The sequence below is a fragment of the Mustela lutreola genome, chromosome 13 (assembly GCF_030435805.1).
Source record: "Mustela lutreola isolate mMusLut2 chromosome 13, mMusLut2.pri, whole genome shotgun sequence".
Lineage (NCBI taxonomy): Eukaryota > Metazoa > Chordata > Mammalia > Carnivora > Mustelidae > Mustela > Mustela lutreola.
Genome location: NC_081302.1, coordinates 55,397,358 through 55,424,161, shown reverse-complemented (window position 1 = coordinate 55,424,161; position 26,804 = coordinate 55,397,358). Strand labels below are relative to the sequence as shown.

At 38.2% G+C, this 26,804-nt stretch overlaps 1 protein-coding gene across 9 annotated transcripts in view; it reads left to right on the top strand.

The window, feature by feature from the left end:
- The window catches only part of ENOX1 (ecto-NOX disulfide-thiol exchanger 1), a 572,082-nt gene that overhangs the window by 157,258 nt on the left and 388,020 nt on the right, over positions 1–26,804 (top strand). For 7 of the 9 annotated variants that reach the window (XM_059144567.1, XM_059144559.1, XM_059144569.1 and 4 more), the window contains exon 3: positions 23,646–23,785. The exons of the other annotated variants lie outside the window; for them this stretch is intronic. The gene's annotated coding sequence lies outside the window, so the exon portion shown is untranslated. The remainder of the gene's footprint in view (positions 1–23,645; positions 23,786–26,804) is intronic. 9 annotated transcript variants of the gene reach the window in all.

The following is a 26,804-nucleotide window of genomic DNA, read 5'->3' as shown; positions in this document are numbered from 1 at the left end:
GCTGCATAGTTTGGGGGTGTTATTTTGACCTCTCTAAGCCTTGTACCATCATCCTTAAAAGGTAAGACAGTGAGAAGAGAGGAAAAAGGGACACACCAGCCAAGTTTCTTCTCTTCATGTTAAATTAAATGCAAGCTTTCCTGGAACTACTAGGTCCCAGCATTCCCCGCACTGGCCAGAACAGTCGCATGACCACTGCTCGTTAAAGAGCTTGCTGGAGAAAGCATTTCACTTTTCCATTCATTTTAGTGTCTGCCGTTGCCACCACTTTTCCTCTCAAGGGAAAAGGGGGGTTGACTGTGGGTCTCAGGCCATCATCAAATCTGATTCTAGGGATTTCTCTGTATTAGAGATACTGTTATAGTAAGCATCTAGCGGAAACTTACAGTAGAAAAATTATGGGGGGAATCGTGTATTTTCTCATGTACAATAATCTGTGGATCGCCAGACACAATATAGTCTTTTGGAATTTAAAGAAAAGCGTACCCACATTGAATCTAGATGTTATTTTAAGATGTATCTCATTTTCAAAAACCTTAAAATGCAAGGACACCTGGGTTACTCAGTCCGTTGAGCGTGGGACTTCGTTTCATTTCAGGTCATGGTCTCATGGGTCCTGAGATCCAGCAGGCATGAGGCTCCACCCTTGGGATGCCAGAAGTCTCCTTGAGGATTCTCTCCCTCTGTCTGTCCCCCTCGGCTGGTGTGTGCACCTTCAAGCTCTCTCTCTCCCTCCCTCTCTAAAATAAATTAATTAATTAAAAACAAACAAACCGAAAATCTTAAGTGTGGGGAAAAAAATGCCAATCTTGGAATTGAGGAGCTGTGGAAGTAGATGTGATTAATGATGAACCTGAAAACCTCATTTGTTTTCCTTAGAAATATGACATTTTTAAGTGGGGAATAAGCAGACTGCATGGTTTTAGCTACTCAGAGATAAAAACAAATACTCTCTTTTTAGGGGGTATATATTCTACTCTGAATGCAATAATTTTTGGGAAGTATTTTAAGATTATTTTTGCAACCCTGACAAAATATTTTTATATAAAAAATAACAATAAAGATTTTTATTTAAAACAGCATTGGAAATTTTCTAAATAAACCACTTAGAGATGTAAAAGGGATTTTTAGAAACAAAAACAAAAACCATGCTGGATCAGATTCCTCAACTACCACAAGATATATTATGGAGAGTACCGTTTTCAACCCCAAAGGTCAATGCTCGCTCCTCACTCAGACTGTCTGGATCAATGCTGTTTACTTTCAGTTTAATTAATTAATTAAAAGATCAATGAATGAGCATGAATGGATGGAATCCATACTGGTGATCTAAGACTAATACCAATCTATGGTATTAGTGCAAATCTTTTAAAGAAAATACCGGGTTCTTAACAATTTTATACAATAGCCAGTTTTCTTTAGCTAATTTTACCTAATTTCTCAAGCTTTTCATGCAAGAGTTTGTTTATAAGTTTGGTGATGAATGTGTTCATGTTCATGCCCACCCTGTGCTGTCTGTAGTTTCTAAAAAGGTATTAATATTCCTATAACAAAGGAAACTAAAACTAAAAATCCAAAGTTACAGGCAGTTGTATTCTAAGCTTGAAGCCTCAATGAATTAATAACCTAATGACAACCATCAGTGGTTTTCAAATCCAATATTCAGTTATATTATATGTGAAAGACATAGCATTCCAGGAGTGCCTGGGTGGCTTAGTTGGTTAAGGATCCAACTCTTGATCTCAGCTCATGTCTTGAACTTGGAATTGTGAGTTCAAGCCCTGGGTTGGGCTCCATGCTGGGTGTGGAGCCTAGTTTAAAAAAAAAAAAAGAAAGAAAGAAAGGAAGGAAGGAAGGAAGGAAGATAGATAGAGCATTCTTTTTTCATCAGTTGTTTCTTTGCAGTTAGAATATATGTGAGCCTATACACTCTTACCCACATATAGACACACACATGAGCACATGTAAACAAACACATGAGCACATGTAGTTTTCACATATAAAATACACAGTGAAAACAGATTTTTTTTCATATAAAAATTTATTTTAACAGATTGTGAAACTTGGAGCATAAAATACATAACAATAGATAAACAGAGACCCAGCTAAGCAGTAATGCTAGGAGACATTTGAGTCAAAAATATAAAACAGCCATTTGCACAACACAGATTTCAACTTCTTCGGTTAGGTTGGCAAAGAAGTTTATTAGGGTTGAAATCAGCTCCTCCAATTATAGTCTTTGCTAAAGTGCAGTGGATTTGAAGAAAATTTCTCTGAATTAGGGGATCAATTGTTACAGTTTTTTGAAAAAAGGCCCTAGACACTTATGATGATAGTGTGAGTTAATTCTATTTCCCCCAGTGAGGTCTCACTGTGAGAACACAATGCGCCACTTTGGCTGAGATGCTGTTTCCAATAAATATGGAAATTATGGCTTCCAGTGCTGTGGCCTGGTATGAAATCTCATGGGAAATAACTTGAAACTATGTGATAGGTTTAAAATTAATTCCTACTCCCCTCTCCGAAGTAACCAACCTATATTTACAAGATGTACCATTATTTCGTGGCCATCCAGAAAGATGAGCAAATGCAATGCTATTTTGTAGAATGAAGCTGTAGTGATAAAAATCTCCTAGTCCATATATATGCTTGTTAGCAGAGGACTTGAATAAAGTGGTGTGTGTGCTTCTGTAAGCTAAAGAGTCGCTCTCTGACCCTTCCCCCTTTTCTTTCCTGGGCTTTCTCTAATGACTCTCAGCAGAGAATTACGATTGGGGTTTTTCCCTTTATGGGAATAGGTCGGTTTTGTCATGATGAGTTTTGAACTAAACCCACATTCTCAAGCTTGTGAAATCCTGGCAGGACAGAGGTGAAACGTGCTTACCATTTTCAAGTTGATTTGTCGAGGAGCCATTAGGGACGGACAACACTGGAGGTGTCGGGGGAGATGGTTACTAAAAGTGGGGAGAAACAGGAGATAGAGTGTTTTTGAACATCTCTGTAGATAAAGCCAAGATCCTCAGTGAGCTTTTGTTAGTGTTGTTCTTAAACGACTTGAATTCGCAAGTGACAACTGCCCCTGAGATCAGAACAACCTAATCCATACATGCCTCCCGCTTCCTCGGTGTCTGAGACTAGGAAGGGCTGGGGGTGGGCCTGGCCCTTCCTGGGTGTCCTGTGGCCTGTGGAGCTTCAGGGGCAAAGGCTTGTGGATGTGCTATTGATTTTTTTTTTTCTCCTTTAGCGACCAGTATTTCTGAGCGTCCTCCTTAACTTTCTGTACCGCCTGTGGTAGAGTGTCTGTTCTCTTTAAATCATACTCCGCCAGTTGAAAAAGACGTTAAGAGATTAGTCCTGTGTTTTGTTCATTTCTAACCAAGGGGAAAGGAACTTTGTGGAGATTTAGTAGATTAATAAAAATGAATACTTGCGCGCAGTATTTTGAGCTCTTGGGAAGTTGGCTCTGAATAACTTCCAGGTATGAGTGTGAGGCCAGGGTTGGGATTCCGTGAATGAGGAGGGGCTGTAAGCTGAGGACTCTGGGCTTTAGGAAGTGGGGCTCCCCAGCAGCACCATTAGAAAGCTAATGCTGTTCTCCATAAAGTTAGACCATAATGGTTTCTCCCCACCTTGCCCTTTTCTTTCCAGTCTTTCCCTTTTGGTCCCAAGGTGGTAGTGAAATGATGACTGAGTAAGGCCTGGGAAATTCTTCATGTAGACATCCAGGCTGCTGCTGGCCTGGAAGAGGTCTCTGGGATGTCAGGTTTTCCCTTGTCTTTGAAGTAGCGCTGACCTGTGGGAACTGGGAGAAACCCATACCAGGAAATTTGGATCTATTGAGAAATCTTTCTGATTGGGTCACCTTGGTCCACCTGAGGGCCTGTTGCCACAGTTAATGGGGGGGATGAGATGCTCTGTGCTCCCCATCCCTCATACCCAGCCCAGCGCCACATTCTGGGTGCCTCTAAGAGCAGTCTCTCTCCTCTCTGCCTCCTCATGAAAGCCAATAGTGTTCCGCTGCCCAGCCTCACCACAGCTGTGCCCAGCAGGCAGATGGGAGACAGGAACGATGTCCCCAACCAACACTTGGGACAGAGCCAGTCCTAATATACCGGCTTTTGCCCCAGGGAAGGCTGACTGAGGCATAGAAAGGTGAGAGACATTAACACAGTTTATTTCATTCCGAGTCTTACAAGGTTGTGGTTTGCTTGTTACTGTGTCTACGTTTCAAAGGGCTTTGGTAACAGAAGCAGGAATGTTCTGAACAACCATCATGGAGTGTGGTTACTTCCTTTAGATTTGTTGAGTAATTCCAATGTCACAATACAGGATCATTTTAACTGAGAATATTTGTAGTAGGAGCCTCATACTAAAGATTCACGGGCTTCCACAGACCTTTCCAAGGTAGCGGTGGAGACTGTTGGGATGAGAATACTGAGGTCCTGGAAGGTTAGCTGATGATGCTCAGAGTTAACGGGTAGGTTACCCCAGGGCCCGGACAGATGGCAGCAGCCTGGGAGCCTGAGCTGCTGGTCTGTCTGCTCTCCTATAGTCCTTTCCCCACGATGTGATGAAACTGTGTTCACCACAGACATTAAACGCAGAATCTCTCCTTTGAGAAGATTCTGTCATTTGAGATAGGATGTGGTGTTACGCTACTGTTAATAATAGGAGATTCACAGTGCTTGCTCTGTGTTGCTGTGATGCGCGTGACCCCACGCATGGCTCCCAGTGCTCACAACCCGTTGTCTGCTCATTCCACATTCGCCCTTCTCTACGCCTCTTCGTGTAGCAGACCTCTGTGCCTGACTTTCTCGAAACTTCAGGCAGCTTCTGTGGGGTCCAGGTCGGAACCCTCTTCTCATTCAATCAGTTGGTCTCCTTCGCAGGACCGAGGTCCTGCCTGGCTACCCTGGTTCCCCTCATGGCTCTGTTGGGCCTGTGCTAGCCCACAGGCGTGACCCGGTGACAGGCCCTGCCACTGCCCTCGGTGACAGATAAGTGTCTGCTGACATGGCAGGAGGCTGACCAAGGACAACAGGCCCACATAGAGTGTACCACTCTGGTCCTGGTACCCCGTCTTTCCCCTTTTGCCCTGAACTGAAGCTGGAGAGTACAGCGGGCTTTGCCTCTCCCGGCGCGCCCACACTCCATCCAGCTGCAAGCCCAGGGCCATGTTCCCTTCCTTGCTGCCTTTTCTCGCTAGGAGTCGCTGACATGATCAGACAAAAACCCTCACCTACCTCCTGTTTTACTGATAGGGGATAACTTTAGATACTCACTTCTCACACGTAGAGATTATAGGAAGTATATGAACTGAACAAATATTTCTACATTTAAAGTAAAAAGTGGAAGATAACCCCTCTAGCACATTAATCTCTGTCAGAAGACCAAAAAAATCAAACAGTCCCTATTCTTACAGTGTATTTTTTCCTCAGGTTTTGTTTGTTTGATTGTCTGTTTGTTTGTGTTTTCCCTACTGGGAACAATCACTGTGAGCTGGGTTGTTAATTCCATTGTGATTTTTTTTTTTTTTTTTATAGTAGGCATTTGTTCAAACAAAGAAATACTTATCAGTGGAAATGATAACTGACCAGTGACCTGAGCTTTCAGGCTTACTTACTATTTTCTGATGCCACTAAATGTCAGTTTTAAATCCCCCCCAAATTAAGCTGAATGTCATTTCTGTTTCCCATGGATAATTTGATAAGAGTTTTTCTCCTGCACCCTTTCTTGGACTCTGTCCTTTTCATCCCTTCACAGGTATTAATCCCCTATTGATGCCCACTTCTACCTTTATTCCACTCAGATTTCAGCCTCTCTGTGTCCCTTCACTCTCCCCTCATTCCTTTTTCTCCCCTTGCTTCTGATCTGTAGAGCAGCTGCCACAAACCTTTGCCGTTCTCTGCATACACACACACAGACACACAGACAGACACACACACACACAGAGACACACACAAAATAAACAGATATTTGCTCCTTACCAGAATTAATACCCTGGAGAGCCACCAAGCTTGACTTAGTAAATGGTGAGCTACACTCACCAGAGCATAAAGAAGTATTCTAGGCTTGTGTTTGTCCGCAGACGCACCTTTTGTGCTCATGGCCTCTTTTGTCCATTAGCATGGGTATGTCGTGTTTTGAACTTTACTTTTATTTACAAAAGAACATGTTTATGGTGTCATCTGGCTGATAGGTCTTGAAGCAGCCTCTCCCAACTTTGTATTTAAATAACCATGGTGACACAGAAAAAGGTAAAAGCGTAATACCAGTGGAAAATAAGACCTATAGCCTTTTGCAGGATTCCTGGAGGAACTTCCACTGATCACAAGGCTGATGGGGCTGAATTGAGAATAGACACTGTCAGCCACTACTGGGTTTCTGTATCAGTCGGAAAACCCAAGCGCTGTCTCCTGTAGATCGTATGCTTGCTGGCACGTACAAAACACTGAAGCAGGTCTTCTCCTCTGCATTAATTTTTTATATCTTCCTACCTCTATCTCCTTGTTTAGTGGTGGTGTTGGAGGAGAAGAATAAAATCCGTCCCAGGTAGTAAAGTCCCCTCCCTGTTCTAACATCAAGACTATGTAGGTGAAGGCAGAAAGAGCTTGGCTTGCATTGAGTGCATGGACTGTGGCTTCTATGGTACTCTTTGATGGGACTTGGGGTAGAGAAATATACAATGATGGGGGCGGAGGGGAGTCTTAACCTTGGTCACTTAGGGTAGTCCACAATGGATGCTAGGTAAGTACCCAAAATGCCTAGACCAACTTGTACCCATAGAGTAGGACTTAGAGGGGTTCAGAAACTACAACCCAACAGGCCTTGCCAGCCAGGAGTTATATGTATTACTTGTTGGCCAACTTCAAGTATGGGTAACTTTCTTCTAGTTCAAGAGTGAATAAACAGAAAGACACCCAAAATGATGGTCCAGCAGAAGGTAATGTAAATAATGAATATATGTTTCTTTTAAAATATTTTATTTAAAAGATACAAGTTGTACATGAATACACGCATGTAATGAATAATTAAAATAATGTAGAAATACTTAGATTAAAAATTATAATTTCTTTTTATCTCTAACTTCACTTACCTCCCTAAATGTTAAATACAATTACCTTTTAGTGTCTGTCCTTCTAAATACCTTTTATATAATATATATATACACACACACGCAGACACCCCCACACACACTGCTTATCTACCTACACAAACAAATACCGAGATTTAAAAATATAACCAGCATTAGGTTGGTCGTATTTGTCCTGAAAATTATTTTTTATATAATATATCTCATTTTGTTGCATTTTATTGCAGATAGGTATATTTCATTCTTTTTCACAGCTGTATAATATCCCATTGTATATATACTCTATAGTTTACCATTCTCCTGTAAGTGGACTTTTATGTGAATTCTATCATGGGATTATTATAATCAATGCTACAGTGAATTGCCTTATATATTTATATACACGTGTAAGAATGTCTGTGGTACAGGTTCCTAGAAAGGGGATTGCTGGATCAATTAATATACACATTTTGGGCCTCCTGAGTGGCTCAGACATTAAGCATCTGCCTTCAGCTCAGGTCATGATCCAGCCGTCCTGGGATTGAGCTCTGCTTCTGGCTCCCTGCTCAGTGGGGATCCTGCTTCTCCCTCTGGCTGCTGCTCCCCCTACTTGTGCTCTCTCTCTCAAATATCTCTGTCAAATAAATAAATAAAATCTTTAAAAACAAGCAAGTAAACAAAAAATAGTATACACACTTTTGCATTTTGATAGATATACATTTCTCTAAATCAACCACCAATTTCCTTTCTCATCAGTGGTTTATGAAAATGCCCATTTTCCCCATATTTATGCCAACACTGGACATTATCAAACTTCAAAATTTTTATCTACGTGTTAGACTGTGGTTAGTGATAAAATTGAATGCCTTTTTATGTGTCTACTGGTAATAAACATCTTTAATAATTATAAAGTTTAAGTCTAAAGTTTAAAATATAAGTTAATTTTTCTTTTGAATTGTTGATCCTAAAATCCATTTCAAAGAATAAATGGGTCAACTAGTTGAGATTTTGAGGAAAAGAAAAGCTCAATGGCAGTGGAAGAAAGACTGAAAAATTGGATATTCAGTACACTCCCAGGAAACAGTCTAGGAATCAATAGGCAACACAGTGGCAAACTAGAAGGGCTATAAAATATGCCATAAATGATTTGTATTTCCCTGATGCCGAGTGATATGGAGCACTTTTTCATATGTCTATTGGCCATCTGGATGTCTTCTTTGCAGAAATGTCTGTTCATGTCCTCTGATCTCCCTGATATGAGGAAGTGGTGATGCAACATGGGGGCTTAAGTGGGTAGGAGAAGAATCAATGAAACAAGATGGGATTGGGAGGGAGACAAACCATAAGTGACTCTTAATCTCACTAAACAAACTGAGGGTTGCTGGGGGGAGGGGGTTTGGGAGAAGGGGGTGGGATTATGGACATTGGGGAGGGTATGTGCTTTGGTGAGTGCTGTGAAGTGTGTAAACCTGGTGATTCACAGACCTGTACCCCTGGGGATAAAAATATATGTTTATAAAAAATAAAAAATTTAAAAAAAAATGCCATAAATGATATAATGTAGTATATGATAAAGATGACATCTAAACCAATGATGAATCAAATGATTTCTCAAAAACATTTTGTTTAAAATCATAATAAAATAGTAAGATTATAGTAAAACTAGAAGAAAATATACCTTAATATACATATGATTTTGGACTTGGAAAGGTGTAAACTATAAGAAAGAAAAATGCTAAAGCAAAAGACACCCTAACATACTAAATTTAAACATCTCTGAATGGGAGGGAAGGAAGGAAGAAAGGAAGGAAAGAAGAAAGAAGGGGGGAGGGTGGGAGGAAGGCAGGCAGGCACCAGGTACAAAATCAAATGGCCCTGATAACTGGGAAAAAATTTGCAACAAATATGAAAGACATAGGGTTAATATCATCAATATTTAAAGGAATTTCTCAAATCCCTAAGAAAAAAAAAAACCTAACACTTCAATAGAAAAATGAGCAAAGAGCATGAATAAATAAAATGTAAATCCTTCCCTGCTAGGGCTGCTCCAAGAAGAGCAAACAGCTGATGGAAATTGGGTGTTTAAAAGTTAGTTGAAAGATGAGAGCTCCTTTTGTGAAAAGATACTGCTATTTGTGTTGGCAGCAACAGAAAAATTCTTGTTTTAGAGAATGTAATATTAGAAGGTAGTATAGGACAAGCCACATTTTTACAATTAAATAACTTACAAGATTTATTAAGGAAAAGAAAACAGCTTCAAAAGTGCCTTACTGAAAGCAAAATGTGATCAGAGATACCATTACAGTCACATAGTGTGAAACCATAGAGTTTCTCAATTTTACTCCCACCCACGAAAAACGACAACTAAATAATAAAAAGACTACTTGTGTATTGTTATTGTGTTTCCAATTTTGTTTTAAAGATACTATGACCTTATAGCATGGAAACTCTTCTTTCCTGAAATAAATCAGTAGATGAGACTTCCTGCAGAAAATATTTCACCTTTCTGCTGACTCACAATCTCCTCTGGTTTACTACTCCAGTAAAGAAGCAGGATGCAAACTAGAGAAAACACATTTTTTACTCAGTTTCCCTGGTTCCTAGCAGCTTTCTTAAGGAGCAGAGGAGGTAAATCTTTTTGCAAGCTGGAGGAAACTCTGGCTTGCCTGGCCACACTTGTTGCACAGGAAAGAAGTACTTGAAAGGAAACCTCAACAGTGGGTTGCTAGAAGGATGCAGAATTTGCCATCTCTTTTCAGTGCCATGATGAGCAGCGGACCTGGTACTGACCCATTGCAGTGTTTCCTGCTCTAGGAGGGGGCCTTGTGCTGCCAGTGGCTCCAATCCAGTAATCCAAATTCTAGCAGTCTATCCTAAGGAAAAAAAAATGGATCAAAGATTTATGTAAAATAATATGCATTCAGCATTATTAAAAACAGCAAAAATGTAGAAGCTTACCCTCAAATAGAAGAATGTTTAAATAAATTATGGTACCTCCATGAAGGTAGAGTGTTATTATAGCCATTAAAGACTCATGTTTTAAAAGACCATTTAACCAAATGAGAAAAAGCATTATTATGTTAAGTGAATAAAGCAGGGTTCAAATGGTGTTTACAGTATGAGCCCATTTTATAAAAAGAAGGGGAAAAAAGTGCATAGGAAGAAACTAGAGTGGAATATTCCAAAGGAAATTTAACAGGTTAGAGCTAAATAGTATTATGTGGAGTTATATTTTTATGCATTTCTTTTTTCTGCCCCAAATATTTTACTGTGAGCAAATATTTTATCAGGAGCAAATATGTTATTATATACTACATTGGGGTACACAGGGAGTTAATCTTTTTATCTTGTGTGTATATGTTTCTTTGTAGAGAAGAGTAGGACCTTCAGCTTTTCAATTTAAAAACACAGCAACAGGGGCACCTGGGTGGCTCAGTGGGTTAAAGCCTCTGCCTTCGGCTCAGGTCATGATCCCACGGTCTGGGGATCAAGCCCCATATTGGGCTCCCTGCTCAGCTAGAAGCCTGCTTCTCCCTCTCCCACTCCCCCTGCTTGTGTTTCCTCTCTCGCTGTGTCTCTCTGCATCAAATAAATAAATAAAATCTTTAAAAAAAAAAAAACACAGCAACAGGCAAAACTCACTTGGAGCACTTTGTATTAAATGCAGTAAGCTTTAGCTGAGAGATGTTTTAATTGTATTCCTGTTTTAAATGATAAGTCTTCCACCCTTTATTATCACCTTCTTCCTCTTGGAATATGCTGTTAGTACTAGTGTTGAATGTAGCATTTAATGACTTATGAAGCACAAAAGTCTGGAAAACAAAGATGTGTTATAATCAAGTGTGAGGGCAAACAACTGAAAATGGACACGCAGCTATGAACATTTCTGTTGCCCAGCCTCAATTTTCTTACCTATGTTAATAACTTCTGCTTCTGAAAAAAAAAATTACTTATAAAAAGCGTCTACTTGAGGCTTCTCTGAAAGGTGACAGTTCACATACTCTCAAAAATGCTGATGAAAATGGGCAGTAAGAAGCATGCATAGGGATGGGAGGGAACGGTGAGACTAGAGAATTATCCTGATACAATACCACAACATCAAGTAAGTTTTGTTAAATACAGTCTGATTTTGAAAAAATTAAAAGAATGCATCAGGAATTGGAATAAAATTTCCCCAGGACTCCATACAATGTTTATTTCTGTAGGTGGGGCAGGTTTAGAAAAGTTTCACTAACCATCTTCAAATCAGTTGAAATAGGGCTGGATAGGAGCCAGGCAAATGAAAAAGGAGAACATTTATGGAAAGCTTTCTTCTGAATGATAGTACCTATGTCCTTTCACCCTATAAGAAGAATTTCCTTTAAGAAATTCTTAAATTTGCTCTAAAATGGTAGGTACAGATTAGATGTGAGGGCAAAAATAAATGATAAAGAGCAATTTCTGCGATGAACACCATAGAAAACAACACCAACTCTGTAAAATTAAATAAATATAAATAAATAAAATTTAAATAAATTTAAATAAATGTAAAATGTAAAGTGGTACATGTATGGAAGGCAATTAGGGAACAGCAAATGCTAATATAAAATAAAAGTGTAGACTTCTGGGTAATTGGAGTAAATATACTATTTCCCATTTCTCTCACTAAGTACAACTGAAAACCATGGACATTATACATAGGACAAAGACAAGGTTCTGAAAAGTACAAGGAGGCAAATTGGTTGAGGACATGAGGACCAGACTAGTCACCCAGTGGTGCGTTCTTTAATTTTTCTCCTTGTCTCATAAATTGAAGACTGGATACTGACGAAGCCAGCAACATGGAGTGTTAATGGGTACAGCAACATGGAGTGTTAATGGGTACAGATAAAAAAGATATCGCAGTGAAGTCTACTCTTTTTATACAGAAAGATAGCAAAGAAATAGTGGGTAAGACAATATTTTTACACAACAGCCACCTTACTCCTCTAAACACTGCAGAAAAAAACTAGCACCACCATTATCCATGCCAGGAAAGGCCGAGTGGGGAATCTAGACTTTGACCCACTAGAGGCTGTAACAATACTCCTAATGAAGTGCTGTCAGAGACCCAACAGGGAGCCAGGACTTTCATTCCCACTGGCCAGTAGTAAGCTACTTCTTTTCCCTTCCTTGTTGCATTATCAGTGGAAATCACTTGGAGAGTCTAGACTTCAACTTCCACCTGGAAAAAATTAGGCATCCCTCTCATTTCCTGCTCACATTGTGACAGAGAGACCTGGCGGAGAGTCACCATTGCCCAGTGGTAATGAAGCTACTCCCAGCTCAGTGTCTTAGGAGACCTTATAGGGAGCCAGAACTTTCAAGTGTGACCAGCAGTAATGAGAAACTTTCACTTGGATCTCAATGGAGCAATAATGAGGTGTTATCCTCCCTTCCCCTATAAGATCAGTGTCAGAGAAGGCCAATTAAAACAGAGGTTTAAATAAGGCCCAGAGTCTCTGAGCAGGTGCCAAGTGAAAATTTCTCTTCATAAAAAGAATCAGGAAGATTTGAAATTGTATGAAAAAAAAGATAATCAAGAGATGCCAACATTGAGGTGACTGTCAGAGTTATCTGACAAGGATTTTTAAAAAATTGAATTTAATTTCTTTTCAGAGTTCCAAAATTCATTGTTTATGCACCACACCCAGTGCTCTATGCACTATGTGCCTTCCTTAATATCCACCACCAGGATCACCCAAGCCCACCCTTTTCCCCTCCAAAACACCCAGTTTGTTTCTCAGAGTCCATGGTCTCTTATGGTTTATCTCCCCCTCTGATTTCCCCCAACTCACTTCTTCTCTCCATCTCCTAATGTACTCCGTGTTATTCCTTATGCTCCACAAGTAAGTGAAACCATATGGTAATTGACTCTCTCTGCTTGACTTATTTCACTCAGCATAATCTCTTCTCATCCCGTCCATATTGATATAAAAGTTGGGTATTCATCCTTTCTGATGGAGGCATAATATTCCATTGTATATATGGAAAGCTATGTGTAGAAGAATGAAACTCAACCATTATTATACACAATACACAACAATAAATACGAAATGGATAAAAGACCTCAATGAGAGGCAGGAATCTGTCAAAGTCCTAGAGGAGAATATAAGCAGTAACCTCTTTGACATTGGCCACAGCAACTTCTTTCAAGACATGTCTCCAAAGGCAAAGGAAACAAAAGTGAAAATGAACTTTTGGGTCTTCATCAAGATCAAAAGCTTTTGCACAGCAAAAGAACAGTCCACAAAACAAAGAGGCAACCCATGGAATGGGAAAACAATATTCACAAATGACACTACAAAGGGCTGATATCCAAGATCTATAAAGAACTCCTCAAACTCAACACTGACAAGGATTTTAAAGCACCCATGATAAAAATGCCTCAACAAGTAACTACAAACACACTTGAAATACATGAAAAATTAGAAGGCCCGAGCCTTTAAATAGAAATAGAAAATAGAAATAGGAAGTCTCAGTAAGGAAATATAAAATATGGAGAATAACCATAGGGAGTTTTTAGAACTAAAAATACAAAACCTAAAATAAGGATGGGCTCAACAGCAGAATGGAAAGGATAGAGGAAGGAACTAGTGAAATGGAAGACAAAATGAGATAAACAAACTTCATCTCAACAGTACAGAGAAAATGGAATAAAAATCAAGGAACATAGTCTCAGGGACTTGTAGGATTATAATAGAAATCTAATATATATGTCTTTGAAGTATCAGAAGGAAAGGAGAAAGAGGACAGTGCTAAAAAAGTACTTGGAATTATAACAGGGGGAAAAAAGATACAATGCCTGAAAACTTGCTAAATTTGGCAAGAGCTATAAACCTAGATTCGAGAAGCTGAGAAAGTCCCAAACAATAAACAAATAAATCCATACCAAGCCATATTAAGTTTATGAAAATTATTTTCAAGTAAACTTGAAGGCAGAAAGAGAAATGACACCTTACCTACAGGAGACAAACAGATAGACAGCACATTTCTGATCAGAGACCATGGAAGCCAGAAGGAAATGACACAGTATTTTTGAAGTGCTGAAAGAACTATGAACCATAACATAAATCCAGTGCAAATATCCTTTAGGAATAAAGAGGATATCAAGACATTTCCAGGAAAAGGAAAACTAAAAGAATTAGATATTAGCAGACCTCCTCTAAAAACAAAATGTGGCTTGAGGAACTTCTCTGAACAGAAAGGAAACTGCAAAAAAGGAACTTTGGGAAATCAAGAAAACGTGGTAGGCAAAAGTATGGGTAAATACATTAGGCTTTCCTTCTCTTGAGGTTTATAAATTATAGTTGGTGATTGAAATGAAAGTTATAATACTGTCTGATGAAGGTTCTAAATGAATATAGCAGAAATATGTAATACAATTATATTTTAAATAGAGAAAGGGAAGGGACATAAAAGTAATAAGTTTCCTGTACATCACTTGAACAGGCAAAAATAGGTAAGTTACGTATATGCGTAAATACCTAGAGCAGCCACCAGTAGATTATACAAAGAGATATTCCGAAATACTAGATAGATCAAAATGGAATTCTACAATACCATCTAATCCACTTGAAACATAATAACAAACAAAAACTAGAACAGAAAATAAAAAATAAGATGGCAGACCTAAGTCCTAGTGTATCAATAATTACATTAATAGAGATAATCTAAAGCCATCAGAGACATAAATTTTCAGGGTGGATTATATAAACCAACTATATGCTATCTGTAAGAAACTCACTTCAAATATAACAATGAGAAAAAACCAAGTGTAACAATTAGACATGTTGAAAGTAAAAGGTTCAGGAATTTATATACAAAGTCATGCAATTACATATATATATTATGCAAATTCTTAAAGGAATTCAAGATTATATTATTAGATAATGTATACAAAGAAAATTGCCAGAGACAGAGCTAGACATTATATAAAAGGATCAGTCCACCAAAAAGACCTAACAATCCTAAATGTAACTGCACCAAACAACAGAGCTACAAAATATGTGAAGTAAAAACTGATGGAACTGAAGAGAGAAGTCAACATATCCATAATTATAGGTGGACACTTCAACACTCCTTCCTTCACACTTCACATAAAATCAGAGAGGATAGAAAAATTCACAACAAAATACACTACCTAATAATAGCAAAGTACATATTCTTTTCAAGTACCTATTGGACATACACCACAAAAGACCTCATCCTGCATCATAAAACAATCTTACAAATTTAATAGAATTGATACCATATAGAGTATGTTCTCTGACCCCAATAAAACTAGAAATCAGTAACAGAAAGATAATATGATCTAATGCATTGAAACTAACTGACATTTTTCTAAATAATCCAGGGATCAAAGAAGTGTCAAGGGAAATTCAAAAATACATTAAACTAAATGAAAATGAAAATGCAACATAACAAAATCTGTGGATAGCAGGCACTACCATTGTGAGAAGAAAATGTATAGGAATAAAATCATGTATTAAAAATGAAAAAATGTCTTAAATCAATAATCTAAGTTCCCATCTGAAGAACCTATAAAAAGAAGAGCAGACTAAACCCAAAGCAATCAGAAGAAAGAAAAGAATAAAAATAAAGTTAGATATCTATGAAATTAGGGGCACTTGGGAGCCTCAGTCAGTTAAACATCTGCCTCCAGCTCAGGTCATGATCTGTGAGGAGCCTGCTTCTCATCTCCCTCTGCCTGCCACTCCACTTGCTTGTAGTCTCTCTCTCTCCTTCTCTCTCTCTCTGTAAAATAAAATCTTAAAAAAAAAAGCTTAAACTTTAAAAAAAAATCAATGAAATTGAAAACAGGGAAGCAGTAGAGAAAACGAAATGAAAAAACTTCTTTGTAAAGATCAATATAATTGACAAAACTTCAGCAAGAATGAAAAGGAGAAACACAAATTACTAATATCAGGATAGGAACAGCAGATATCACTGCAGGTCCTGCAGACATCAAAAAGAAATAAAGGTAATATGAACAGTTTTACCCACATGAATTTACAAACTTAGATGGAAAATATCAAGTGCTTAAAAAACACAAAAATCACCCTATATGATGTAGATAATTTGAATAGTCCTGTACCTATTAAGGAAATGGGATTCATAATGTGAAAGCTTTCCCAAAAGAAATCTCCAGGCTCAGCTGGTTTCACTGGAGAGTTTTATTGCACACTTCAAAGAAGTAATAACAATTCTGCACAGTCTCTTCCAGAAAATAAAACAGAAGGGAAGCCTTCTCAATTTATTAGATAAAGCTCATCTTGCTCTAATACCAAAATTAGACAAAAACAGTACAAAAAAAGAAAAACCCATACCAATATCTTTTATAAACAGACATGCAAAAATCCTTAACAAAATAGTAGCAAATAAAATTCAGCAATATATAGAAGAATTATAAATCACGACCTAATGGGATGCATTCCATGGATGCAAGGATGGTTCAATATTTGAAAATCAACCTCTGTGATCCACTATATGAACAGGTTAGAGAAGAGAAGACACATGACCATATCAACTGATACAGAAAAAGCATTTGACAAAATTCAACACCTATTCACAGTAGACTTTCATAAAAAACAGGAATAGAAGAAATTTTTTCAATTCAATATATAACAGTCTTCAAAAGATTGCTACAGATAACATTATAGTTAAAGGTGAAGGATTTGGGGGCACCTGCATGGCTCAGTGGGTTAAAGCCTCTGCCTTCAGCTCCGGTCATGATCTCAGTGTCCTGGGATGGAGCCCCATACTGGGCTCTCTGCTTGGCAGGGAGCTTGCTTCCCCCCACCCCCTGCCTGCCTCTCTGCCTACTTGTGATCTCTGTCTGCAAATAAATAAATAAAATCTTTTTTTAAAAAAGGTGAAGGATTTAATATTTGGGTTTTTTTTAATTTTAATTTTTTTTATTTTTTATAAACATATAATACATTTTTATCCCAAGGGGTACAGGTCTGTGAATCACCAGGTTTACACTTCACAGCACTCACCATAGCACATACCTTCCCCAATGTCCATAACCCCACCCCCCTTCTCCCAACCCCCCTCCCCCCAGCAACCCTCAGTTTGTTTTGTGAGATTAAGAGTCACTTATGGTTTGTCTCCCTCCAAATCCCATCTTGTTTCATTTATTTTTATCATGCTTAGTGAAATAAGTCAATTGGAGAAAGACAACTATCATATGATCTCCCTGATATGAGGAAGTGGAGAGGCAACATGGGGGGTTAAGGGGGTAGGAGAAGAATAATACTTTGTTTTTAAGATTGAAAACAAGGCAAAGACATTTGCTTTCAGCACTCTTATGTAACAGAGTGATACAAAGCAAGCAAAGGGAAAAAAGGCACACATATTGAGAAGGAAGGAATAAAAACTGTCTTTATTTGTAGATGATATGACTTGTGTACACAGTAAATATCTAAGAATTTGTAAAACAAAAAACCCAGAACTAATAAGTGAGTTCAGGAAGATCACAGCATAGGCTAAACATACAAAAATCAATTTTATTTTTGTGTACTAGCAATTAATATTTTGACACAGAAATTTAAAAATACAATGTCACAATTGCTCAAAAAAGAGAAATAGTTATAAACCTAAGAAAACCCATACAAAACTTGTATGCTGAAAAATACACAGTTATTGTAAAAGAAAAAAGTTTTAAATAAATGGAAAGACATGCCATGTTCACGGAGTGGAAGATCTGTATTCTCCCGAAGGTGATATATAAGTTTTGACAGCAATTTCCTCTCAAAAGCGCAAGAAGATTTTTATGGATGTTGACAGGATTATTTTTAATTTTATATGGAAAAGCAAAGGATCTAGTTTAAGAATTTTGAAGAAAAGCAAAATAAAATGGAAGGAATTGGTCTGCCCAATTCCATGATTTATTATATAGCCACTATAATCAAGACTGTAGTATTGGTGGAGGGATAGATACATAGATCAATGGAAGAGGACAAAAAACCCAGATAAGGCCCCACACAAATATGCACAACTGACTTTTGATAGAGGTTCAAATGAAATTCATGGAGATAGATAACCTTTTAACAAATCGTGGTGGAGCAATTGGAAATTCATAGGCAAAAATGAACCTCAATTGCAGTCTCAACATAGTATGCAAAATTAACTCAAAATGATCATAGACTTAAAACTACAAAACTATTAGAATAAAATAGAAAATGTTGGGGATTTAAGAATAGACAAAGAATTCTTAGACTTGACACCGAAAGCATGATTCATAGAAGGAAAAATCAATATATCAAACTTAATTATTATTAAATATTTTTTTTAACTCTGCAAGAGTGTTGGGAAGATGAAAATGTAAGCTCCAGACTGGGAAAAATATTTGCAAACCACTTAACTGGGAAAAGACTAGTACCTTAGAATATATGAAGAACTCTCAAAAGTCAATAATAAAAAACAATCCAATTAGAAAATGGGGAAAAGACATGAAGAGACATTTTACTGAAGAGTATATGTAGATGGTCAGTAAACATGTGAAAAGATGTTGGACATCATTAGTCATTATGGAAATGCAAATTAGAATCACAAAGATGTTTCATTATAAACCTGTTAAAACGGCTAAAATAAAAACTAGTGACAACATCAAATGCTGGCAAAGATGCAGAGAAACTGAATCACATACACAATCCTGGTAGGAATGTTAAATAATACAGCCACTTTGGAAAAACAGTTTGGTGATTTCTTAAAAAACTAAGCATTGCAACTGATCACAGGGAATGATCACAGGGAAACCTGTAGGCAAATGTTTGTAGCATGTTTATCTGTAATAGCCAAAAAATTGGAAGCAACCCAAATGTCCTTCAAAGGTCCTTTGGTTAACGAACCGTGATACATACATGCCATAGAATAGTACTCAGCAATAAAAAAGGAATGAACTGTTGATACAGGCAACAACCTTGGTGAATCACCAGAGAATTATGCTTAGTCAAAAATGCCAATCTCAAAAAGTCACATTCTGCATGACTCCCATTTATGTGACATTCATTTTTTATTTTCTATTTTGTTTTGGAGATTTCATTTATTAGCAAGAAAGAGCATGATTGGGGGCATGTCAGGGTAGAGGGCAAGTCTCCCTGCTTCCGCTGAGCAGGGAGACTGACATGGAGCTTGATTCTAGAACCTGAGCCACACACGATAGTATCCTTGTAACATTCATTTTTTTTTAAAAACAAGGTTATTGACAAGTGAGTTCCCAGGGGCTACAAATGGGATAATGGAGATAAGTGAGTATGACTATATAAGGGCAACATGAACATTTCTTGTGATGGATGAATTCTGTATATTAACTGTTTCAGGGAAAATATATCTTGGTTGTAATATTATATTGTAGTTTTGCAAGATGTTACCATTGGGGAAAACTAGGTAAAGGGTACAGTTTATGTCTGTATTATTTCTTACAAAGGCATGTATCTATACTTCAAAATAAATAGTTTTAAAAATATGCATATAATTTGATCCTGAATTGTACTTCTGAGATTTAGCCATAGATCGTCATTTCAGGTCTAGTTATAATAGCAAAGATTACAAAGATTGTGTTAGTTCATCAAGTGGTATAGGTTTTAAATAAATTCATATAATGCAGATGTTACAAAGAATGAGATAGCACAAATACAATGATTCATATGGAAATGCACACTCCAAAACCATGCTTTGGTACATTATTTTAATGACATATTAATATACCCAAGTGTTTATATTTACACTTTTATATGCAGGGATTACTTTTGGAATGTTAGACAAGTGACTCAAAACCATGGGTGACCTTGAGGAGCTGTGTGTCTGGTGGGCAGGTGTGAATGAAGCCTTATTTACTATCTATATACACTCTTGTTTCTCTTGAATTTTGTACTTTGTATTTCTATGACCAACTGAAGAATATATGAGCATGTTTAAAAAAAAAAAAGAGAACATCCAGAGACTCAAGTATACACACACACACATATATACACGGGAATTTAGTATATAATAAAGGGAGCATTTTATGACAGTAGGGGGAAAAGATGTGTTATTTTATGAAAGATCTCAGGAAAACTGCCTAGCCATTAAGGGAGGATGAACAGTCATACAACTACTTAACTCTTTATATCCAAATGAATTCCAAATGACATGAATATATAATTGTAAACAATGAAAAAAATATTAGGTAAACATTTCATCATCTTGGGATAGGAAAAGTTTTTTGAAAGCATATCACCAGCAATGTAATCACAAAGGAAAAAGATTGACAGATTTAATATATATATATTAAATATGTATAAGTTTATTCTTTTGTATGCCTATAAGTGTCCAAATATATAAGCTATATCAAAAGATATGACACTGCCCCTCCAGAAGAGAATAGAAAATAAATTGTGGTATATTTGCATAGTTAGTTACTACACAGCAACAAAAATGAATGGACTATAGGAGCAGCATGGATAAATTTTGTGGATATAATGTTGAGCCAAAGAAGCTATTTACAAAACCAGTCTGTGGTATTAAATGTCAGGAGGGTGGTTCACTTTCAAGAGGAAGGATAGAGTTGCGACTGGCCGGGTAGACATGAGCAGGCTTCCATGACTCTGCTCATGTTTCATATCTTAGGTGGTAGTACAGGGGTATGTTTCCTTTGTGATAGGTCATTAAGCTGTATACTATTCCATATGCATATTTTACTTCAAGAAAACAGTTTTAGGGGCACCTGGGTGGCTCAGTTAGTTAAGCAACTGCTTTCGGCTCAGATCATGATCCCAGAGTCCCAGGATCGAGTCCTGTATCAGGCTCCCAGCTCCACGGGGAGTCTGCTTCTCCCCCTGACCTTCTCTCCTCTCATGCTCTTTCTCACTGTCTCTCTTTCAAATAAATAAATAAAATCTTTTTTAAAAAAACAGTTTTAAAAACAAACAAAAACGTAGCACTTTTTGATTTCCATATTTGTGAGGACTTTTTTTTTTTTAATTGATGTTGTCTTTTGATGGTACCATAAATGATAAAACTTCTCAGAAGGCAAACTAGTGATGTGTTTCAAAATTTTACTTAACAATTCCTTTTTTTTTTTTTTAAGATTTTATTTATTTATTTGACAGACAGAGATTACAAGTAGGCAGAGAGGCAGTCAGAGAGAGGAGGAAGCAGGCTCCTTGCTGAGCAGAGAGCCCGATGTGGGGCTCGATCCCAGGACCCTGGGATCATGACCTGAGCTGAAGGCAGAGGCTTTAACCCACTGAGCCACCCAGGCGCCCCTACTTAACAATTTCTATTAAGAGAATTTGTCCTAAGGATACAGTGAGAAAAATATAAGAGGAAACATCTATAATGATTTTCATAATAGTTTATTTATAAAAATGAAAAATCAGAAACAAACTAAATGCCCAACATTGAAAGATTATTTAACTGATAATAATATGTAAGGAATTTGCTAAATATACCAAGCAGGGAGATGTTTCTTTGTGTGGAATGCAATACAAATAGTTTGGTGAATGAAGTAACAATTTTAGATCTCTACATCTTTTTTTTTTTTTTAAGATTTTTATTTATTTATTTGACAGAGAAATCACAAGTAGGCAGAGGCAGGTGGGGGAGGGGGAGAAGCAGGCTCTCCACTGAGCAGAGCCGGATGCAGGGCTCAATTCCAGGACCCTGAGATCATGACCTGAGCTGAAGGCAGAGGCTTAACCCACTGAGCCACCCAGGCACCCCAGATCTCTACATCTTATGTAAACACATTCACACACATACACTTAAATATACATACTCAAAATCATATATTTAAAGAACATCTATAGCTAAATAGTTGGAGACATTAGTTATTAAAATGTTAACAGAATTTATCTCAGTTTTCCTGTGTATTTTTTTTTCTTTTTTCAGTTTTACCTTTCATTTCTATAAAAACAAGGAAGCACAGGGAGATATGACTTTATAATACCTGAAGAAAATAATAAAACACAAGAAAACAAAAGTGCCAGAACATCCTTTTTGTATATTTCTTAGAGTTATTTCCAGCCCCTCCCAGCACTATTTAGGGGTTTTAGTTATAATGGGAGAAAAAGAAAGGAAGATAGAGAAATATAAATCAACTGTTTATTTGTTAAGTTTAATCATGTTACAAGATAACATTGAAAGATATGAATCTTACAATGTTAAAAAGAACTTCTCTTATATATGATTAGAATTATTTCTAGGTCATCCTTCAATAGAGTTATTTTCATTTATAGATTGAATGATCATGATATAATTCTAAGTATTTTCTAGTGTATTGGAAAAATTTAAAAAGTGGTATATTACGAACTTAAAAAGAATTTTCATAATTAATTAGACCAGGTTTTATGAAGTTTTAAAGGTATATAATTTTTGAGTCTGCCTTTAAGAAAAAGAACAAAATTTGTAATACAATGTTATTTACTGCCTCTTGGAAAGGCATGTGGAAATGGAGGGTCCTAGCACTTAAAGTTCCTTTTACTTCATGTTAAATTCACCTAGTTAGACACATAATTCATGTTAAATTCACCTAGTTAGACACATTTCTTATGCCCTGTTTCCCTTTTAGGGGGAATTATTGCTCAAAATTGTTAAATTATGGCAACACACCTATTTGTTAATAAAGCAATTTAAAGATGTCTTGAAGACTGATTCATTAAAATACAAAGGAAAAGAATACATATCTAAGTCTTACTGTGGAAGGTTGTTAAACTTATTGACGCTTCAAGGCCCTATACATAGAATAATTGGATTTACTTATTTCTTCTATTTTAAAGTAAAAATTCATTCAACGAATAAGTATTTGATTAGCTTTATTTATTTATTTATTTATTTATTCATTCATTCATTCATTCATTCATTCATTCCAGAAATAGCCTCACACTTATAGAAACTGTACCCCTCCCCCGAATTCTAAAATTTGGCTTCAAAATATATTCAGATTTCACTTCAGAGCTTCTTGAACTTGAACACACACCCTGCATTCAGGTCACGCGGGGATCTTTTTGAAATGCAGGTTCTGATTCAGTAGGTCTGGAGTGGGGTCTAGCGCCGTGCGTGTTTTCAGCTAGCTGCTCGGTGGGAAAGCGCGGCCGCTGCTCCGCAGACCACACCTGGTGTAGAGCGAGGCCCCACCCCTTCCAACCTGTATGCGGCAACCCCTCTTCAGAAGCCTGAAGGTACCTCCATGCCCTCAACATGGGAGGTGCTGGGGGAATGTTCCAGGCTGTGGTTCTTACAGGCGGTTGGTGAGAAAATAAGTGGGAACGGAAATATAGGACCTGGGTTGCTTGAAGTGCCTGACACGGCTGAGGACCGTGGGTGAGTGGAGTCGGACTGAGAGCCAGAAAGCAAGCCCTCGAGAGGAGGATAAGCCCTCCTCTTCCTGCACTCCTTTGAGGAAGTGGTCTGAGTAAAGGAGATGGGCAGACTCTTGTCAGTTGGCAGCCTGCCTTCAGAAGCCCCGGGGAAGGCGGGGAGTTCGTCTTGCAGGAATTCGAGAGTGTAGAGGAAGACCCTCAGAATTGTTCCAACTCCAGTCACACACATGAGGTTGCTTCCATTTCAGGGTTTAGGGCGTGCTGTGTGAAGCCACAGTCCTCCCAGCAGGCGGCCTGGCCCACCTGTGACCTGTGACCTGTGACCTCTTCTGGGAAGTCTCCTCAGGAGCTGACGGCATCCAGCGTTCCCTAGTTTCCTCGCTCGACGGTAAAGCCTTGGCATGGTGTTTTTTACATTGCGCTCTTGTGCGGTGAAGCGCCTGCACGTCCTTGGTGGGGCGATGCGGGGGTGCGGAGCTCTGAAGAGGCGCCTTCCGGTATCCACGACTCCGGCCATCACAGACATAGGACTTGTTACTGTCCAGGAAAACGAAGAAAAGCACGAAATGTGCTGTGGCTCCTAATTTTGGTACTTTTCATCCCTAGGAGAGCTGATGCACGTATTTTTGTCTGTGGTAAAAGCACACAAACATAGAACACGATGTTTGCCTTCTTAACGCGTTCTGAAGTGTTCAGTCCGGTACTGTTAACCCTCGGTACAATACTGTGCAGATCTCTAGAACGTTGTGTTCATCTTATAAAGCTGAAGTTCTATAGCCTTTGAGACTCCCTGTTTCCTTTTACCCCCAGCCCCAGACCTATGATACTCCCTGAGACCCGCAACCTGCAACCAACCATCACTCTACTTTCTGTCCCTTGGAGTTGGACTCTAAATACCGCATGGAAGTGGGATCGTGGAGTATTTGTCTTTCTGTGAGTGGTTTATTTCACTTAGCCTTATGTCCTCAGGTTTCATCCATGCTGTAGCATAGGTCAGCATTTCTGTATTTATGGTCAAGTCGTGCTCTAGTGCATGTATATACTCCATTTTCTTTATTCGTTCCTCCGTGAATGGCCTTGTCGGTTGTTCTCAGCTTTTGGCTATGGTGAATAACGCTGCTGTTAATATGGGTGTGCAGGTATCTCTCTGAGATCCTGATTTCTGTTCTTTTGGCTACATACCTACATACCCAGAAATGGGATTGGTTGGTCATATGGTTGTTCTGTTTGTAGTCTTTTTGCGGAATCTGCATCCTGTTTTCTTCATCAGCTGCACCATTTTACATTCATTTACAGAACACTTGCTATTTTGTTTGTTTATATTTTATAATGGCCATCCTAACAGGTGTGAGGTGATCTATTTTAAATATAATAATCTCGAACTTGTAACATACAAGAGTATGGGTGTAATCCATTTGGGGTACATTTGTGTTTTCACCTCTAACATTTTCTGCTACTGTTAACTAGTTGGGCCACTGAGATTTACTTTGTTGGCCCTTCCTATCTGTAATACACCCATTCTTATTCAAAATGAGCCTGTGTGGGACATTAGTCTCTTCTCTGTCACTGCCTCACAGAGGTCAGCTTTGAGTAGTTGCAGTGGATTTTCTTTGGTTTGCCTTCCTATGGTCACCCTCCCCTATGAAACAAATTACCAAGAATTCTTAAAAATAGTGAATTGGGATAAATCGGAGGGAGAGACGAAGCGTCGAGACTGTGGACCTGAGAAACAAACTGAGGGTTTGGGAGGGAAGAGAGGTGTGGGGATGTGGGAGCCTGTGGTGGATATTAAAGAGGAAATGTATTGCATGGAGCACTGGGTTTGGTGAATAAGCAGTGAATCTTGGAACACTGAAAAAAATAAAATTAAGATGTTAGAAAATAAATAAATAAAGCTCTTTCACCAAAAAAAAAAAAAAAAAAAAAATTAAAAAGTAAAAAAATAAAGTATTAACATTCATATGTGAGGATGGATATTGACAGTGATTGACTAGGTATGAATGACTAAAAAAAAAAAAAAAATTATGCAGAATTGGCAAAAAGGAAAAGAAAGTGTCCACCCCAAATGTGACATCAGAATCTTTGGGATATTTTAGGGAATCTGTTTATGACACCAGTGCATGAGCCTGGCAAGCAATGTGACATTGCTGAAACTCATGAAGAAAAGCAAGGTCCCATGCCAGGGGTAAGCTCAGACCTCTGGGCAGAGCTCCCAACTGCTGGGAGGTTTACTTGTTTTGCACACTTTACGAAGTAATTGGTTGTTAAGTCACATTCTGTGGTTGCTTTACAAAGTGGCTTTACAAAAGTAGCAATACTGGGATGCATTAGAAATGATGATTTAAGATTGAACTGGCTCTGTTGAAATAACCTAAATTACATGCTGTAACATTGTTTTTCCCAAGTGGCTAAAATCACTGACTTAAGATATTTAGAATGTCAGAAACGTATATTCTTAATAAGCTTGGAAAGTCTTCCATACTTCAGGGAGTATCATAGGTCTTCATCATCATCTAAGTAGGCCTCTGAGACCACATGGGCTGTGACTTGATTTCTCTCATTATGAATAAATACAAAATGACTGATGCATTCTGACATCCGGACGGGGCTGGACCAGATGTGAGATTGAGTCATAGTTGCGTGTTCCTTGCTTCAAATCCTTCAGTGTACATTTAGCATCTAACATTTAAACATTTAGACTGAAGGATTATTCTTCTTAAGTATGGTAATTCTTGATGCCTAACAGATGGATCTGTCAAGCATGTGCGTGTCTGGGTACATGGAGCTAGATTCAGGAATGGCAGCTTCCCCGGGCATCACTGTATACCAGTGGAATATCATTAGTGTAGACAGTAAACATGGCACCTGTCAACTCAGATTTCTACATGAAACACTCAGGTGGTTGGTAAAACAATATTTATTCCAACTCCCTCATAGGGATGGGGAACAAGATAACATTAAGAATTGTTTCCACTGTTGAACTATCTCTATTGAATATTTTCATAACAATAGTGAAAACCTCTTGGCATTGCCTAATTGCCTAATTGTAGAGCAGCGAGAACTGGGCCTGCAGCATTCGGTACTCCCCCGTTTCCTGCACCACCTCCTCAGGAAGGCTCCGCAGGGCCACCTATGGCCAGGGTGCCCACGAGCGATCAGCAACAGGCTTCAGGACCTGGCCACTACCTTGCAGGTTTAGGCCTCCCAGTCCCAAACAGGGCCCACCTTGAGGTGCTCGTTGGTCCGCACAGCTCCCTGAAGTTCGGCCTGCAGCTTCTCCAGCTCTGCCATCCGGCTGTTGGCCAGTTCCTGGAAAAAAATAAATAATAATAAAAATAGGCATTGCCTAATTGCCTCTTTTAAATATTTTGCAGAGTGTTACAGCAAGCCACACCACTATCTTAGTT